Source organism: Falco punctatus (genome assembly GCF_963210335.1).
Source record: "Falco punctatus genome assembly, chromosome: 15".
NCBI lineage: Eukaryota > Metazoa > Chordata > Aves > Falconiformes > Falconidae > Falco > Falco punctatus.
Genome location: NC_137595.1, coordinates 10,216,608 through 10,236,739, shown reverse-complemented (window position 1 = coordinate 10,236,739; position 20,132 = coordinate 10,216,608). Strand labels below are relative to the sequence as shown.

The 20,132-nt window shown below is 44.2% G+C and overlaps 1 long non-coding RNA gene across 2 annotated transcripts in view; it reads left to right on the top strand.

The window, feature by feature from the left end:
• The first annotated feature begins 2,220 nt into the window (after window positions 1-2,220).
• The window catches only part of LOC308053936, a 44,037-nt gene continuing 26,125 nt past the window's right edge, over window positions 2,221-20,132 (top strand). For both annotated transcript variants that reach the window (XR_013923863.1, XR_013923864.1), the window contains exon 1: window positions 2,221-20,132. This exon is cut by the window's right edge. This is a non-coding gene — a long non-coding RNA (uncharacterized lncRNA).

Genomic DNA, 20,132 nt, shown 5'->3' with positions numbered 1-20,132 from the left:
AGCTGGAAACCAGGGGCTGCTGTGCTGTGCTGCCCTGCCTGGCTCTTCCCCCAGCTGCAGCTGGAGGTGCTGAAATGTGGGAGTGGAGCTGAGAGCCACTGTCCCCTCGCAGCAACTTGCAGGTCTCCTCTGATGCTGACATACACCTTTCTAAGCCTCTCTAAGGCACCTTCTGATATTATCACTCCCTGTTCAATGGGATCCAGCCAGATCATGTGTTTTTCCCCAAGGAAGGGCAGCATGGTTGTGAAAGATCTATTAGAAACCCCTCTGTATTTACAAAGCACTCAGACTGCCCCCTGTGCTTTTTTTTTGTTGACTATCAGAGCTTCTGCTTTCTTCCTCATTTTCTCAGGTCTTAAGAGCTTCAGTTCTATTTTTTTTTGGTTTGTTTGTTTTTTCACCTGGATGTTTCTTCTATTCGTAAGGCTTGGCCTCAGCCAAGATGAGGCTGCACGGTGTTGTGAGGTCAGGGTGGTACCACTCCTTGCAGGTTTGGATCTAAAGCTGAGTAGCTGAGAAGTTCCTGATAATATATATATATATATATATATATATATACCTTTTACCTGTATTTCTAAGCAGCGCAAGCCTTAGACAAAACAGCCAATTTCAGATGGTCACACTGGGTTATGTTATACTGAACTACAAAGAGACTTGGGAATGGCCAGGAGCAGGGTGAGAGGAAAAAGAAAATATCGGAAGATGTAAACTCCATAGTCCAAAAGAATCTTCCTATTCCCTTGAATTTTGCTGTAAAATACATGCATTCTGTTGTGTTATTTTGTCTACTTGGTTTAAGGTCCTCCAGATATGAAGACCATTCAGAAAACCCATGCAGTATTAAAAAATCAGTGCACTAATGCTGTATAGCACTTACCTTCTCTTCCTAAAGGCACAACCTCCCGTATGCTGTGCTCCCCTTTCTGGAGGCTCTTGCTATGAGCTACGCTAAAGATTTCTGGGTGCTTATAGCTAAGGACAAAACTCAAGCTTTCAGGGAAGGTTCTGAAGAGATAATAATAATTATTTATGTATTATTAAATGTCCTTAAGGCATTTAGTTAATTAGTAAGCAATTAATTAATTGTCCCTTATAAGCTGCAGGGTTTTCAGCATCAAGCGGTGACCTACTAGCAGTCCTGTCTTTCCCAGAAAGCATCCCCACCTCCCAAAAAGCAAGAGCGTTTTCCATTTTGTAGAGTTTGGTGGTACACTGACCTGCAAGAGTTTAGCAGTGTTGCTGATATATTTGACAGAACATGAAACTTGGATGCTCCCACCTATAGAAAACCATTTCCAGGCAGTGCTGGCAGCTATAAATAGGATGCAGAGTGGTTCCCAGCAGAACTCATGCCACAACTGAGTGCTTTTGAGCCCTAAGAGCATTTGCAATCAGCTAAAAAGAGCACTGCATGCTCTCGTGACAGCATCTGTGTCCCCTGAGACGGCGCAGGCTGTGATCATCCTCATTCCTCACCGGAGCAGCCCGCCTTCACCCTGCTGTGCCGAGGGCTCCCCTTGCACCCAGGCTTCGTGGCAGCCAAGAAATACATGGGAGCAAGGCTGCTCGCTCCCTGCGGGCTGGAGACGCTGGCTGAGCAGGCGCAGGAGGTCACCACACGCACCAGGCATGTGCGGCAGAGCTCTGGGGTTGTGCTTTGACAGCAACATAGTCCTGTGCAGCTCTGAATCAAACAATCTCTTGTGCTGTTGAGGCAATAGAAAATGAAATTCAGGGCTGCTCCGTTCTGCTTTCATCTCGTTGAAAAGAAGCTTGAAGGGTGGAAGCCAAATCAAGCGCAGGCAAACAAAACATTCTGTGAGAATGTTTTCATAAGCTCTTAGGGGGCTGAGGGCAGCATCTCGCATATCCTTCATAACAGGGCCCTGAGTTGCACTGACAATGACAGTGGTGCTGCAAGCTGAAAAGTGCACTGAGTTAGCTCAGCTGAAATGTAAAACAAGGGGAGATGGGTATGGCTACTCTGAAAGCAAAAAGGAGGCTTAATTCTGCATCTTCTTGGTTGAGCTGTGCTCTCCACTGCTGTTATGCTGCCCTCAATGTATATATCAACATACAGAAGGTGGTGTTTTGGGGAAAAGCCGTGAGCCTTTTCTTGAGACTCCTTGACAGCAGTAGGGGTAGGCAAAAATGTAATCCATTAGAGCAATTCTGCTTGATCTCTATGTCTACTGAATTTCTGATCCATACCTGTAGGCACAGCGCACAAAGATGCCTGCACACCTTGGAGCAAAAGCCCTTTCGCTGCCAAAGGGAGCAGGCTGGGCATTGCAGCCGTACAGGAGGAGGTGAAACACAACATTTGCACGGCGGCCTGTAGAAGGCAGGTAATAGCCCCATGGAATGAACTAGGTATCAACTGCTGGAATAATTACTGGGCTTCTCATTGACATGAAATATCTTCTTTTCTATGTGTGCCAGCTGGGGGTTGGTAGAGCTGCTGATAATATTCAGCAGAATTGTATGCTGCTTACCCAGGTCTCTTCTCATTCTCTACCTCCTCTTTTTGACACTAAAATTAAAGCAGAGTAGGATCTTTTTTTGTTATTGAATAGGAAAGCTGTAATTAACTAGTCAATCACGCTTGCTTTTTGTACCTGAGATCATTGTAGGTAAGGCACAGTCACATCTGCTCCTTTGATATGCTGCCATGTTATTGAATGTATAGATAACATTTTGAATGTTTTCCTATGAGAATACTAATTTAACTGAAAGTTCCTGCAGCCATAGCCCTTCTAAGCAGGGAGCTTCTATGCGTGCATATATACATACATATCTCCTAATTATGCAACTCTACGTCACTAGTTTGGTACTTAGTTATAGGAGTTTTATTTTGGGTTGTGACATCTTCTTTTTGCTCTGGATCGCCACCAGAAATTGTATTGCGCCAAATAAACTTCTAATTACAGTTTTAAAAATAATCTTCATTCGTGTTACTACAGAGATAAATGCCCTCTGGTCAGAAAAGACAAGAGAGTCTTGGTATTTCTGTCCAGTAAAGTCTGTTTGGATTAAGCCATGCAAAAAAAACCCAAACAAACAAGATTGAACAGATTAAATTAAAAAATCCAGCCTGAAAAGCTCCCCCACTCCCATGAGGTGGGAAGACTCACTGAGTTTGTGGTTAATTTTAGAAGATGGCAGTTTTGCAATCTATATTATGACCACTGGAATTTTTCTGTGTGTATCTTTCAGCTGCTCCCTTAAAAAAACCCAATAAACACCCCCCTCCCCCCCGAAAAAAACCAGAAAAAACCCAACCCAAAATACCCACCTCCCAAGTGCATCAGAATTCCTCCATAAATGAATGAGACCTTGTCAGAAATTTTTCAGCAAAATCCTATAAGAAAATACCTATATGTCAAACCCTTTTTTTTTTTTTTTTCTTTAAATAAGAAAGAGCCTGTTTTGCTGAAGTAACTTTTGCAAAGCTTTCTTCCTGCTAGTGCTGAAGGCCCTGGGGCACTGAGGGTGTGGGACAGAGCGGGGCAGTCTCTGGACCCCTGAGTTCTGCTCTCCCCCTACAGCAAGAAGACCTCAAAGCCTGCGAGTCACAGGAGGGTACGGGGGAAATTCCTATTTTCCCCCACGTTTTCATTCAGTTTAATTCCAGATATCCTAATACATGACAATAAATGTGGGAGCTGGAAAATCCAGGTCATTGCAACTTCAAAACTTCAGCCAGGGCTGTGCTGCCTCCGGAGCACAGCTGCCAATTGTTAATACCTAAATCTGCCAACTAATTTGTGAAGCCTTTAAAAGCTGATTCTTGGTCACAACAGTTATGGATTTTCTCCTCCCAGAAAGCAGGGCGAATAGCAGAGCTGATTCATGGCTGCAGCTGGGGATGCCCCAACAGACTTAGCCAAGGTCAAGGTGCAAAGCACTTATCTTTCACCTTTTGGGTGGGTTCCTTGAAGAGCTGATTTGGCTTTGGGTCGGCCAATGCCTTAGGTTGTGTTAAAACAGCCCTGGTCTGGTCTCTGCTCTCTCTGAGCTGGGTGGTCACTGGTGCGATGATCGCAGTGAGTCAGCAGCAGTGCTTGAGAGGCTTTGGCTGGCTGTGTTGGTGCCCTCGCTGACACCAGCGTTTGGAGTGCCTGCCCCAGGTTTCCTAGTGCTCTACCAAGCTGCAGAGCGATGTTTTGCAATGCTTTGTAAGGGTTGTGTTGCCCTTCCTAAGTCCCTGGGTGGGAACCATTCTTGTTCTTGCTCAGACAAGCCCTGGGCACATCAGACATGCCCATGGTATCTTAGCACAGGAGAACTGTGCCTCCAGGAACCCACAGCCGTGTGTGTGTGTGCCTGGCTACTTTTCAGTAGCACTCCTGGGCACCAAATGTGCCTTTTGCAAAGGTTGATAGACTTTCTTACAGAGCTGGAAATTTGTGAGCTGCCTTCTCTAAACAAGGTGTTCCCGAGGCGTCAAGGTGCTTCAGGGGAACACCCAAGAGCAATGCCATGTCCCCTCTGGGAGCAGCATGCTTGTTGGCGATGTTCTGTGCAGTGAATGGTGCTGTTTGTCAGCCCTACAGTGTCAGGGTCACATCTGGGCCTTGGGGGTTGTTATTTAACTGCACACCGACAGGACTGTATTTTCTTTGGGGCTCTGTACATATGAGGGGGAGAAGCAGGACAGAACCATGCAAATATTGGGAAAAGAGTTTGTTTGCATGGATCAGGAATGGTGAATCCCTCTTATGGTTCCTTAGTGTTGATGGTCCAGCTCCTGCCCATCACTCCTCACGTGAGCAACAGCAGGGGCTGTTTTTTATTGCATGCAGCAGATACTGGGCAGTAACACTACTTCATGTGACACCAAAGAACAGTTTGTAGCACTAGTAGCCCTTCTCCCTGCTCAATATTTCTATTATGCTGGTGTGGGGAAGAGGATCCTGAAGGAGAAATGTGAAGGGTTTTCTGTAGGGAGGGAAAAGAGGAACCGACGTAGGTGAATGCCCTGCGTATTAGATGAACTTAAGGATGGAGCAGGCTATGTGTCTGTGTGGGTTTGTAGGGCAGCAGGGACAGGACCGGCAGCTTTCTGCCTCCCTGGCTGGCACGGCACGTGGGAGCCTGTGATGTTCCTGCTGCCTGTCTCTGCTGCTTCCACATCGGTGCTTGTTTGATCTCAGGTCAGTGATGCACAGAAGTGGCTGCAGACAAAAGCTCCTGAGCTGTGGCACTGAGTGCCCTGTGTGAAGCTGGGTTGGGATCCTAACTTTTCAAACCTGACAGCCCCTTGCTCCCAAGCTTGCCAGGGTGTGGACTTCACTTGCTGAGCCTCTTGCATGGCAGGAGTTGCTGCTCACACATCCCAGCAGCTTCACACTTGCTGTGGTGCAGAGCAGGAGGGATAAATAACCTTGACACTTGTTGACAGCTACTTTACAGATGTTGGCTGACACAGAGCCCTGGTGCCAGCAGCTGAGTGCTCCAGCTGAGGGGCAGAGCCAGGCTGTGTGTTTGGGTGCTGGTCAGGTCCAGCCTACCCTTTCTGAAGACCTTCTTGTACCATTAACTTACCAAATTGAGAGAGGTTTTTTCTGGTGAATCAGGAGATAGAAAGGAGCTAGTCCTGCCTCATCTTTCCTCCTGCCGCAGCCACAAGGCTTCTGTCTGTGTTTTTAAAACCAGGCAGGCTGTTTAAAAACAGCCTGGTCGCAAGAAGAGAGTCCTGCTGACGGGTCCAGCAAGCGCTCAGCAGCGTGTAAAGATGAGCGTTGCAGAGGTTCTCCCACACAGACAGCTGCATTTGCTGATGTTGGCCATCAGATGCTAAGCAGGTCATAAAAATGTCTGTAGGTTGGCTGTAATGATTCCTCTAATGAGCTGCTATTTCAGACTCTTCTCCAGTGACCGTGCTTGAAAGAAGGGTGGCTCTGCAAAGGCTGCGTCTTGTTCTGAGCGATGGCAATGGCTGTGGGCTGTGAAATGGTTCTCCAGGTTTTTTAGGGGTCGGTTTGGTCAAACACTTTCCTGTTTGGCATGAAGAGATGGCATACAGGGTGGCTTAGGTTACACACAGACAATTGCATGGCTATTCTTATCCAGTGGTAGGATAACAGCCAGATGTATTTACACGACTCTTTCTTACCCCCATACCCCTGGATTTATAAACCATAGCATTTCCTCTTGAACATTTGCAGTTCAAGAAAGCCCCAACTCAACAGGTTTCCTGTGCTGTGGAAAGCTGCACTGAGGTTTTTGCAACCTGTCTTAAAACTCTAAGCAACAGAAAAAACTGACTGAAAATGGTAAAGACAGCAATTCCTAGGCACAAAGTAGGTGGGAATGTCTATGGGAGCCAACGGCAAGGAACTCCTTATTTAGGGAGGCATTACATATAAATATGTTTGCTAACCGGCATTACATATAAATATGTTTGCTAAACAGGCCCTTCCCTTGGGATAATCCCACCTGCCTTCCCACAGGGAATATTGCATGGTGGTGGTGGAGGGGACCACAGGGGACGTTGTGTGTGTTTGCACTACTGGCAGGTTCATCTGAGCTCACCCCATGCTCCCAGTGAAGCTGTGGCCCTGTAGCTGATCTGCAGCATGGGTGTTGCTGCAGCAGTGCAGAACTGCCTGCAACGTCTGCCCATCTCTCTGATCCCACCTGAGCAAACATTTCATATTGCCAGAAGAGAAGCAGAAGTCAGGTGCATGTGCACTGAAACCTCTTGTGACATTTACTGGAGGGCTGACCTCCTCTAGGCAGAGTGGTTAAACCCCAGAGTGGGGCAGCCTGAAAATGAGCACCTGGGCACAACTCAGAAATTTGGGAAGGAGCCCAACCGGTGGAATTGAAACTCCCAAATTACCGGTTATGAAAGGAGCTGTGCAACTTTCATAAAGGGCAACAGAGGGCAAAGATGTTTCCCTGTTGTATATCAGTTTCACAAAATACTTTGTTGTTGTTGTTTTTGCAAAAGTTTGCATGTGTATCAAGTTTGTTTCGGGATTGAGGTCCGGGAGGTAAGGTAGGATTAGACAGTGCATTCTTCCAGTGCTGTTCCTGCTCCCTGGCGTGGGACAGCATCGCTCTTGGGCAGTGTGAGCCATTGCAAAGGCTGCCCCCCAAATGAGCCTTCTGCAGACACCGCGCTTCTGGGTTCCTGTGCACGGCTTGGCCACATTGCTCTCCTGTTGGCAATTGCGTTGTCTTACAAGTGGCGGGTGCCCAAGGAAAGCCAGGCTCCTCCTTCCCTGCCTTCCACCCCGCCCCACAGAGGGTGCCTCTGGCTAACTGAAATAATTAAAGCCCTAATTCCAGCCCAGTGAAACCAGTGGGGGTCTTTCTGCTGGCTGACTGCCTGACATCTGCCTGCTTTGGGGTTCTCCAGGGAACTCTTGGTTTCTACTCTCGAGGCGCCTTTCCTGGCCTTGGCCGATGCCTGGTTGTGCAGCGCTGCTATAAACACACTTTAACGAAGCATGATCTTGATTTAAGCAGGGACCCATGTGCCCAAGGAGGAGGAAGCCTTGCTGTGACTGCCTACGCAGACTAGCCAAAGTGAGCTCCAGGTGGAGCATGAAGCACCACCCGTCCTGCAGGGGAGGTAGAAGAAAAAAAAAAACCACAAAACTTTGGCTCATTGAATTCAGTAGCTTTTGTTCTCATGATCGTCCAGATTTGGAGCATGTTTAGATCCTTGAGGGATGGGAAATTAAACTCTGAAAAAATCCACTCTTCAGAATGGCTCATAAAAAATATCTTTTGACGGGAGTTCAATTTCTGCTATTATTTAATTCTGCCTTTCTGTCCTTTGGAGCTAAATGATCAGCCAGATTATGTGCTGTGCTTCATTACTTGAGAACATTGCAGCAACGAGCTGGAATAATGAGTGTGAAGCTTCATTCAGATGGTAGCCAAGATCCTCAGAGCTTCAAAAGATCAGATTTATCAATGAGAAATACTGAAATATCCTTGTTTAAAGAGGTGTGCATTTTCTAGGATGGTTCTGAAAATTACAGCAAAATCAGCTAAGGTGATGGACATAAAAAGAGATACAAAGCCTGAAGATGGACTGTGTGATTCCCACTAATATCATCTGAACTGTGTCTGTCTTGGCTGCCCTTTCCAGCAGCCAGAATTTTGCAGTTCTCCTTTCCAAACTCTATATAATAAACAGCTGGATTTGGCTTTATTATGTGTGAGGGAGAGATCTCCCCACTAGCAGTGAAAATAGAAATAACTGACAAACTAGCATCCCAATGTAAAGAATGTAATCAACTTTCCAAGCTTTAAATCCTTTCTGGAGGGAAGAAACGGTAGTACCCATCAAACTATTTTCATCTCTCCTAGCTTCTTAACACTAGGTTTCAAGCACCATGTAATCCAGGAGAATAAGAACAATATCCATTTCAAATGCGCAAGGCTGCCAGGCTGCTTTTGTTCGCATGAGCTATTGTGTAAGGGGGGATTCAGTCTGCCCTTATCTCCTGCATCTTCTCTGAGCTAAAATATTGGCATCGCTTTTCCAAAAATACATTTTTATCTGTGCAGAAATTAATTTAACCGTATCCTTTAGTGACTGTTTGTCAGTTGTCTTTCATGATAGACTTTGAAGACTATCATGAGCTAACTGGCTTTGTTTCTTAGCTTCAGATGAAATGACACTAAGAAACTTCAGGCTGAGATATCTCGTGACATTTATGTTCTCTCACTGGGCATTTTGGGCATTGTTTTGTCCCTTCCCGGATTAGTTCTTCTTTACCAAATCACTCAATGATTATCACTTATACCTTGTGTCCAGTATGACTCCTAATTCCCCGGTCTATAATTCCCACAAAGTACCTGATTAACTGCTGAGGTATTCTGGATAATGTTGTCCTAACTCTGGTTAAGTGTCGTCAAAGCAATTTAGCAAGCCTTGCTGCCTTCATAGTATTAATGTTCTCTTAATGTTGCATTCTGATGATAAACCTTATTTTCAATAAATAAGCTCACAACATGAGTATGCATTTTGATCAGACCAACACTGATCTCCCATGCATTAATATGAATGAGCAGGATTAACACGGGAAAATTTGCAATTTCTGTAAACGCTGGGAGTCAGAGCCAGACTAACAGTGTTAAAATTTTTTCTTGGCTTGTTCACCCTTAAAGGTTTTTCCCCAAGCTATAGCCAAGCATATAAACAGAGTCAAAGGCCAAGAGCATGGAATATATTTAGGAAGCCAAAACTTTAATGATATAAGTTGGAGATGTGATAATTAGCAGGGATTTTTATTCCGAATTTCCTATGTGGTTGGCTTGTGGGTTGCTTTTTTGTTTGTTTTTTTTTTTTATTGAAATGTATCTCCTGAGCTGGCAGGGGCTGAAGTGTTGGATGCATGCAGAGGGTTGAGGGAGCCGTGCAGCCTGGAGACAAGGAGATGAAGCAGGAATTAATTGCCATCTTTAACTACCCAAAGTGGGGGCTGTAGGGAAAAAGGAGCTAGGCTTACCTAAAAGGTACAAAGTGAAGGGCCAGAAGGCACCTTCCCACCTAATTTATTTTGTGGCTATATGAGTTAAGTGTGTGTTTGTGTGTGGAGCAGTGCCTCCAGATGTATTTTTAACATGGTTTACAAAACATCAGGAATGACAAATGGTCCCTGTCCCCAAAGGCAGTAGGAGGGAAGATGTGATGTTCACAGCCAAACTGTGATGGGGCACTTGTGGTCTGCAAGCTCGTCCACCCTGGCTTGCACAGGGCCTCCTGCAAGGGCATGGGCTTTCATGGGTAGCTTGCTTTCATGGCCTGTGCATCCATCTGGACTTAAAACCCCCTTCCCAAATGGAGACATCAAGCGAGTTCCTGGAAAGCGCAGTGACAAATGGCATTTTTTTGCTACTCTTCTTTGAGACATCCTCCTCGCAAACTCCAAGCAGCTGCAGTCTCCTTGTCCGAGTGACTCAATTGTATACTCTCTGGTGAGCTCTCCTCTTTAGGTCACTGCAGTGAGGAAACAGCTTTGTCAGAACATCATCCATCAAGGATGAACGTAATGTCAGTGACAGCTTGGAAATGGAACGGGCTTTACTGGTGCAGCTGTAAGAGCATCACTGCACTTCCCACTACTCTGACACTGATTTATAAGGGGTTTCTCTGGCACTTGGGCCGTAACGCACATGGAGCTGGAAATTGGAAGAAGACACTGTGGACTGTATTTTCTCTCCAGAACTCTCCTCCCTCTGATTACTGCCTTCTCCCTCTGAGCATGTTTTGTTTTCAATTTTTGTTCTCAAATATACATCAAAGCACTGTATGTCATTACCACCCACAAATATTCCCTATCATTATTAAACAAATGAGATGCAACTGCTAGATAAAGTTAGTGAGAGTGCCTAGCTGGGGAGAATGGGGGAAAAAAAATAAAAAAAAAGGAGAAATCTCTCTTTTTTTTGGGTATTGTTTACTGTGCTAGGGACACTGGATAATTGGGACATGGATTTTCTTGGCGTACCATCTAAGACTGCGCTGTCAGAAAGCACGTCTCCCTCGGGGTCTGGAGCAGGAGTGGAAACACGGAGGCAGACGCCAGGTCTTCCAGGAGGAGGGCTGGCTCTGCAGTAGGCTGGCTTTGCAGCTCCCTGCCCAGGTGACGCTGACCTTTTATATGATGTTCTTAAGTTGTGATACTTCTTGTCTGCAGGGCTGGAGCTGATCCCAGAGCTGAGGACGTGCTGGGAAACATGGCTGTGCTGCCTTTCCCAAGAGGGAGCAGAGTGCAGGGGATTTAAAATCACTTCCAGGGATACTGAATACGTATCTCCTATGGGAGCTAACCCCTGCTGCCTCAGCAAGGGGCTACAGTTGCCTTAAACCTATATGTTATGATTTCACCACAACCGTGCCATTTTGGCTGTCCACATTTCTGCAGAACCATTTATATGCATATATGTATGAATAGATTCAACTCCCTAGGCTGTTGCTGGGAGCTTAAGTCACTAGAAAATCCTATTTTCAGACAGAAACAACGTGGCAACAAAAAAATTCAGACACCGTGGGATCTGTTTTGGTGCTTCCAAGGACTGAGAGCTCTGGTTCCTTCAGAAACAGTCCCAGCTCTTTTTTGGGAAGCTCCGTGGTGGTCCTGCTTGTGCAGAGCCAGCAAAAAAAAAAAAAATGCCTCCCTGGCTGATTTTCTCCAGCGCAGAAGGTGCTGCAGGCTTGCTTTCCTGCTCTTGGGAAGCGCTAGCTGCTGGGTATGGCTGCTGTCTCCGAATCCTGTTGCTTGCTCAGCCAGGAGAAGGCTAAAAGGGCTGTGTGAGGGAGAACGATGAGGGTGCATGCGAGATAGCTTGGCTCTTCCTTCCTTTCTGCCAGTCTGTGTTGGTGTGTTTGGGTTTGCAGCAGCTCTCGTGGGTTCCAGGACTGCAGGGGAGTGGACAAACACTGCGATCTTTTTAGCAAAGCCACTCTGAATGCTGTGTAACTGTCTCCACGGAGGAGTGAAATACTTATGGGCACTGTTGAAGTGCTGGAGGCACCGAGTATTTGTGATACCACCCTCCCATGATTTTTTTTATTTTATGATACTGCAGCACGCAGTGAAATACTAAGCTACCTGTGACACAGCAGCCCTGCGCCCAGGGCAGCAACCAGGCTGCTGCCAGCTGAAATGAGCCTTTGTGCTGGAAGGTTTGCTGGCAACCGGTGACGTATCTGGTCCCCTTGTTTTTTAAATGTTAATGCAGTTTTGTAATTAAAGGGAAAATGCAGGGAAGCACAAAATGTGAGGTATTAATGGGTTATTTTGTGGGATTTATTTGCTTGCTAGACTGATGGGGGGTTCAGTCTGGAGGCACAGTAAGGTTTCTCCAGTTGCTTTCATGCTGGGTCAGGGTTAAGCCCTGGGTTTATCTGGCATTTGAGGACTGGAAACTTCCAGCATTGGGTGAGTCAGCAGGTGGTCCCATGCTAAGACCCCTGCTGATGAGAAGTCAGACACATGTAAAGAATTGGCGTGACTGAAGGGATAGAGGTACAGCAAAGATCCTGCATTGCCTTTGTGCTGAACTTTGCAAAACAGTGACTTTGGCAGGAACCCTGTAGTATAAAAATTCCCCCTCATTGGAGATGAGGTGGAGATTGGCCCTGCTGCAGAGGAGATAACGCTGACCCTGTGGCTCCAGCCCTCCTCCACTTTCTGCAGGCTCAGTCACTCAAGAGCTGTCTGCACGTTTCCAAGCAAAGGGCATGAAAGGCACATTTGCAGCCGCTCTGGGGACAATCCAAGCCTGCAGTGATGCAGGTTTAACGGTCAGCATGGCAGGGCAATTCCCAGCCCCTTGGTTCTGTTATAAAAGCCTCTCCCTGCCCTCAGAAAGATCCAAAATCATGGAGAAAACTTTACTGGCGGATGCCCAGCTTTGCAATGGGCTGCTGTTTCTGTGGGCTATAGGGCTGCAACTTGTTCCTTCTCTCCTTTTGTTAGGACAGCTATAATCTTGTTTGTTTGCTGTGAGGAGTGTGTGTGTGTACATGCACACAGCCAGCAAAAAGCAGTTCAGGATGCTTATTCAGACAGTGCAGTGTGAATTCAGGAAATTGGACTATGGGGTGAGAAAGCAAAGCCCTTGCTGAGTGCAAAGCAATGGGGAATACAGCTTAAGGAAAGAGGGGAAGCAGGTAATGAGCCTGTTATTTCCTGACACTGAATTCCTGCTGAAGAAGCAGAGCTGAGAGCACACAAAGTGGTCATAACCAGGTGGAAAAACCCTCCAGTTCTTCTTGGCTTTTCTGGAAACAACCTCGTTCAGTGATGATGTGAGGGTAGGGAAAGTGCCTTTCCCAAGGCTGAGATGGGTTAAACGATACTTGATTGTAATTTTCAATTGCTCTAAATATTTAGTAATATTTGGTGGCAAGATGGTAAAATCTTTAAACATAGGTCTTGTAGCCAGCAAACTATAACAAACAGCAAATGATTAACGTGTGACTAATATGAATTGACAGGCAGATAACTATCCTAAAACTTGACAAACTGAAATCTGTGAGTGCTTCTAAAAGATCTGCAAGCCAGAAGCACCCTTGAGAAAAACCAATTTATGCTGCCACCCTTCCCTCCTTGGAAGAGCACTGGAGCGAGGCAAGGATCTCTGAGTGCTTGGATATTGAAAGCAGTTCAGTAGAGGCAGCAACTGCCATTCTGAAGCTGCGCCAACATGTGAGGAAGAAGTGAAACAGAGGGTGTAGAAGGTCCCCAGGCAGGCAGAGCAGGAGACATGCAGCATGTGCTAGGCTACGTTCTCTGACGTCTGTAGGTGCATTGCTGTACTTGGTCTCCCTAGTCAAGGCTTCAGGTTGGGATTGAAGGTTTGTCTTGTATGAAGAGGAGGGCAAATTTCTCTGGGTTATAGTATATAATGTGAGCAGGCAAATTGCAAGGTCGCACAGGGGCCTTGCAGCAGAAAGCGGGATAAAACTGGGATGTCTTCAATCCCAGCACAACTCTGAGCAGCAAGGAATGGGGAGGGGGGAGGAGGGGGAGGGGGAAGAACATAGACATCAAGTTGATTTAACATGGGAATGATTCAGATACTTATGCACTGAGTTGCATAGCACGAGAGGTTACTACACCCCCAGTGCAACCAGTGTGAAGCCAAACGGAGCATCAGTCTGGGCCACCTTGCAGTCCTGTTGTGCTCGAGCAGCAGAAAAAACTTCAGAGCAAGACAAAAGGTTTGCATGATGTAGCCTTAAACAGCTCCAGTTCTTCACCCAGCGTGCTGCACTGGGCTGTAGTGGGCTCCAAGTTAAAAACTCTGGTTTATACTTAGGTTTAATTTGAATTAAAACATGCTCTTTAGATTTCATTTCCACTGAGAATTCTCTGATACCCAATGTGGATCACGAAACATGGGAAAGGGAACTCATTTTGAGTGTTTTCGTATTTGTCAGTCATCTTGACAAATTCTCCCAAGTTTTTGATGAATGGGCTCATAAAAGTAGCTACCTACACAGATGTGGAACCTAAATCTCATCTGCTGGAGAGACTGGCAAAAATACTAATGACCTGAATGTGAGCAGCATCGGGCAGGTAGCTGGACTGTTGCTCTGGGGAGCACGCTGCTCACTGCCTATAATCCATAACTTGCATGTAACGATTTTGCTGCCAGGGTTTTGTGGATTAGGCATACGAAACCAATCAATTTATGTGATGCTGGCAAGAGTTCTAGTCTAAATATGGTCACCCAGAAGTGATTTTGCTAGTAAGTGTCTTGTTTCATTCTGGAGGTTTTGAGGTGCATTTTAGGGGTCTGAATTTATTGATTGCGCTCTGTGCAAACTGCATCTCTGTTGGGAGGGTTTGCTGGTAAAGCAACAACAGAGAACTGCCTCTGATAGAGGCAGATAAAGGTGGTAAGTGGGTGAGGTAAAGCACAGGAGGCAGTAAAGACGTATTCATTTTCCTCCACTACTAATAAATTAATACAGTCAATGTCCTATGAGGACTTCACATGATTTCAGTGCATGAGCTCACACGGTATTAATCACTGAGCCTTTCTCTGTGTCACCGATGTGTATCGTGGGAAGAATAACAGCATCATTAATCAGCCACTGTTCTGCAGGAACCCAGAGCCTTGCTATTCAAGAGGGTGGATTTTTATTTTTTTCTGCCTTCAAAACTGCAGTTAAACTATTGGAAGATCTGTAGGAGACAGTTCTCTTGCTGAGGAGCAGATATTTGTGCTCTTGAGAAGCTGTCCACAAATACTTTTAAGTAACTAACAAAAATAACCTCCCCGGTTACTCTCTCATGACTGCATTTCGGGAGGATTTCAATAATCTCTCATGACAGGCTCCAAACATAACATGATTATCAAGACAGGAATAATGTCCTATTTCGAATAATGTCCGTTTCATTCCTGAATGTAAAAATCTAAAGCTGCTGAGAGATAAGGAACACGTGGCGATTATGTAGAGAATCACTTTGCTACTGGAAAGATTTTCTTGTTAGGTTTGCAGCCAGGAAATGTTTGTTTAGCTCCTTTGATCTGCAGATGCTGGGTTGTCTTAGAGTGGGAATAGCCATTTCTAGTTGCCTCAGAATTTCAAAAACTGTTTGATCCAGAAAGGTATTAGAGATAAATTCCCTGAGTTTCAAAGGGTATAGATAATACATCACATGCAGTAGGAGACACCACTGTTGTTTTCTGAAAGATTAGACAGGGCTATCTTAACATCATCGGGGAATTTTAAAACAGGCATTGAAATATATTTGTTCTGTCACTTATGAGGAATATTTGATGAAGCTTGTTTGATTTGATTGTTTCACTACTGTGTGAGCTCGTTTATCTAATTATGGTATTGACCATTTTCTCATTGTATTGAATTTTAATAGTCCCAAGATTAATTAGATGTGCATAAAGAGCAGCTGCAAGAGATGTGAACCTTTTGTTCTGGATCTTTTTTTGTACTGTTTTGAGAAGAAAGAGATGAGAGATAACTGAATGCAATCAAAATGCAGTCATGCTCTTGATTAACAACATAATTAATTAAAAACTGGAAGTTTTTCAGGGAATATCTGCACTTGATATATATAAGGCTCTGAACTGACTAGAGAAAGACAATGTTTGGGTTTCGCTTTATTGTTTATAAATATGATTGAATGTTTTAATAACAAACCCTGTATTTTTGCAATAGGAAAATAAACAAATAGGAAATGAACAGGCAAACAAGGAAGGTATGTTGGTTTCATTGCTGTTACGCTAACCTCAAAAGGGAGAGTCTGGTCTCCACTGCAGCTATTTTGCAGCTAGCTTTGCACTAGCAATTCTAATGCACACCCAGCCCGATGTCTCATAGAGAAATACAGAGGGAAAAGTTTTTTGGTTTTTTTTTTTTTTTCCCTGCGATCAGGGCCTTTTCTTTAAAATGCTTCAGCTTAGGTGGGTGTTTTTGATAGGCACCGAAGGAGAAGGGGTGGTGCAGGCTGACCTGAGGTGGCAGTGGCTGACAGCAAGTAGGGGTGTGAAGGAGGCCGGTACCTTTTTAGCTAAGGGCTAAAATGTATATCGTGCTTTTTGGGGAAAAAAAAAAAATAATATTGTTTTGTCAGTCTTATTTAGCAGTTAGAATTAGGGGGGGGCAAAAATCTCTCAGGCTACAGCTGGTAGGAAAACCCTGAGGATTTTTATGAAGAATATTCAAAAATGTCCTCCTGTTTTAAGGAAAACTATTGCCAAAGAACACTTGAAAATAGCTATTTTCACACTGAGTGCAAATCATGTCTAACATAAACAAAAAACCACAAACCAACCAAAAAACATTGTAATTGCTATTATTTGTGAATAATCTGTTTATTTGCCAAAGATAAGGCACAGGATAGCAGAACAGAGAGCTGCAAGTGATTACTTTATTTACATTTTATGTAATTATATTTTTTTACTTTCAGCTTTAAACAGAATAATCTTTAAAAATATCTTTTGTGGGATGGAACAAATCTGAGAGCAATGTATCTATATGAACTCACAAAATAAAGTGTATGTTCTTGCTGTTCTAGAGGTATTATGCTTCCAGATTTAAGTATCTCCACTCCAAAATTGGTCCTGTATAAACCCCTGAATTCTCTCGGTGTGTCTGCATGTTTGCAGTGCGTTCCTTACAAGCTTTCCACCTGTCAGTTTTAACTTATCAAATTCCACTTAGCAGCACTGCTGAGAATCATAAAAAATGCTAGACTAGAAAGCTAGAAAATTTATTTCTTTGTGCAAGTGAAATTACTAATTTCAAAGTTCGGAGGAAATCTGGCTTGGCTCTAATTATTTCCCCGAAAGTTTTGATTTTTTTTTTTTTAAATGAAAAATAGATTGATTTTTGTTTGATACGTTTTCAGTGCCCATAAATCCTTATTCTACATGAAGTATTACTTTGCAGGAGGAATTAATAGCATAATTTCCTCCTTTCGCCATTCTTATAGTTTATAAATATGCAAAAGTAAATTCCAGTAAGGAAATAAAGATACTTTTATTAATAATGTCTTTTCTGAGAGTAATTTTGGGTAAAACACCATCTTCATAGATTCATCGTGTAGATTTGCAAACCATAAAAGAAAGTATCACCATACCTCACAGAAAGGATTCCCTGGGGGGACAGATCCACCCTTTTCCAGCAGGGAACTGGGGAAGATGGGAGTGAGGGTCTGGGGTCGGGGAAAGCCACGCCAGTTTGATTCTGTTCTGGTGGTGTTGTTACTTTGGTTTGAACCCTTTTCTCTGCCCCAGTGTGCTGAAGCACAACACAGAGGGCTTCTCCTATTTATGCTGATGGCTGATAGTTAGAAATTAACGGTGCTTTGCAGCTACTTCTTGGTGGGCTCATAAAAATTCCTTTTAACTCTGCACAGCCCTTCAGTATGCAGAAATTCTCCAGTGCACCATCTGCTCAGGGCCTGTGGACATCTGCAAGTTACCTCTCTGTGACAAGGATATCTGAGAGCTGTGCGTCTTTAGCATCCCTAACTAGCCGAAACATTTCAAAGCCAGCTACTGGTGAGAATGCAAAAGGGATTTTAGCACAAAATGAATGTGCGCTATGAAATAAAATACAGGAGCATACTTGCAACTGTTTACCTTCTGCTAAGCTTGTTGCTACTGAATTAATTCTGGAAACATGATCATTTCATTCTGCTGAAACAGTAATTCATGCATAGGATGTGTTTTTAGAGCTTCAGATCATTTAAAAGCACTTAGTTCTCTTAATTTATCACCTGCTTTCCAAAAATCTTAATTTGTAATTTTTCTACTTTGCAATCAAAAACCTATTATTGAAGAGGCTGTCACTGAAAATTTCCTCCTTCCCTCTTGTGATATGCATATTGGAAAATGAGTTCTCTGTCAAATGTGCTTGTGGAATTCACAGGGGCCAATTCTTTTCCAGATCTGATCCTACTTTCACAGCTATAAAGCATGAGAAACTCCTCTGAATATTCACTGCAAATTATCTGATCAGCTGTTAGCCAGTCTCCTGTTAGCAAAACCAGAATGTAACATAAGTTGGGTGGATTTACAGGCAGCTGAATAGCCCCTTCTTGAAATCGTTGTGCTCCTAAGAAGGAGAGTCATGTAATGCAGGAGCAGAGCCGAGATGAGGATGCCCTGACAATAAGGTACTGAAAGGCCACTGTTACACTTTCATCAAGCAGAGAGAACAGATCATTTGAGTTCTGTATGTAATCTGTTGCTGTTGATAGCTGACCTAATTTCGGAGTGCAGAAATGACTTAGTAGCAATCCCATCTCTTGGATAAAGGAGAGAGTAGAAGTGGCGTGTTGCTGAACGGCCTCTGCCAAGAAGGTCAGCAAGTTCTTAAGCGAAAATGTTTGATAGATGCTATTAAATGTACAAGGCTTCTGCCTATTGCTTATTGACGAATTCTAAAATGAAATTATTTTCTCTCAAGCTTGAAGGTCATTTCTGATACGTGCCTTGGCATTAAATTCGGGATCACTTCAAATTAAATGCCAGGAGCGGAAATGAAAAATTAAAAATGTTCATATGCTGCAATTACGAAAACCAAATCAATAAAGGAAAGACATTTAATGAGACTCACAAATGTCAGAATGCAACTTCAGGATGCATCCACATCCATGGTTGACTAAGACTTTACTCTGTGCATGCTCATACTGCACCAGCTGATAGAGAGGAAAATTGAACCTCACTGACACCCTTTATCTATTTAAAATAATTGCTTCCAATACATTGCTGGGGAAAGCAAAGTGGATGTATAATTAGACATCTCCCTTGATGGAAAGTCAGCCTACAAGCTTGGATGTCTTTTTTATTTTTAACATCCCCAATGCCATCTGGAGGTTACTCTAACCCCCAAAAGTAAGACTCTTGTGGTAAGACAGCTCTAGAGCAGCTTCAACAGGGCTGGGCCCTGAGGTTCAATTATCATGCCTGGTATAATGTCATAACTCATTACTTTTCAGAAATATAAATTTATAATGTAATACAGCAGGCATAAATATTTTTGGCATTTGATGTGGAAGGGGTTAGAACACAATCAGAATGGAGCCATACTTGGAGTGGCCTTTTTGGAAACATCGATGTGATGCCCACTCATTAAGGGAGCAGCCAACTGCTGGACATAGTTGATTGCATTGCTTTGTGTCTCTGGGAGGGATTTTTCTCTGATTCTACAACCTGTAAAAATAGCCCCCATGAGTCTGGGTTCAGACTTCTTGCTGCATTTGCACATTCCATTAGGAAATTTTGCTATTTCCTTTTTTTTTTTTTTTTTTTGCTATTACAGTATGGAAGGTAAAGTAGGGTAGCACTTTTTGATTTAATATATTTGTATACACTTACATAGCATGCCCTGCGAAGCTTTAATTGGTTTTCTCTCTGTGTGAATACTGCTAACCTCTAAATATCCAGCTATCCTGCTACCCATTACAAAGAAACTATGTAATATGCTAAATTTAATCTTACTGTCACCATGATGGATCTGGGAAATCCCAAGAGACCTTTGGAGAGCCCTTGGATCTTGACTCTTTCCCTGATACTCCCACATAGCCCCCATTTCCCTTGTTTCTGCAGCTCCATGTAGATGCTTGTTGCATGTAGCTGTAGTAGGCATGGGGCAGGCAGCCTGAGGGATAGGGTCAGGCACAGTCCAGTGCACAGTACCCAGCTGTAGAGTCTATAGGGTCTGTACACAGCTTTCCTGCCCCTTGTCCTCCTCCAGTGGTTTTTCCAGCGAGGAGCATTTGAAGCTGCAGCATGCGGTATTCATGGGTCAGCTCACCTTCCTTTCAAATGAGACTGGTGACTTGGAAAGCCCTGATCGAGAGTGATAATGCATTTCGGAAGATGGATGGAGAAATTCTTGCTATGCATAATGCATGCTTCCCCCCAAGGACAAAGCTGAAAGTAGTTCTTGTAGGATGCTAATGATGGAGATGAGATGGAAATTCCCGCCTTGAATTCAGATCCACGGTGCCATTCAGCAGCTGGTGACCTGGAAGCCTGGAGTTTCCTAGTGGATGCTGTGCTGAGTGCTGCCAGGATGGGGTTTTGGGGCAGGATGGCTATAGTGCAGTGTTTCAGCTAGCTGTGTGTCTGGATTCAGCCCTCTCAGGACCTGGGACCTTCCCAGAGCTGCT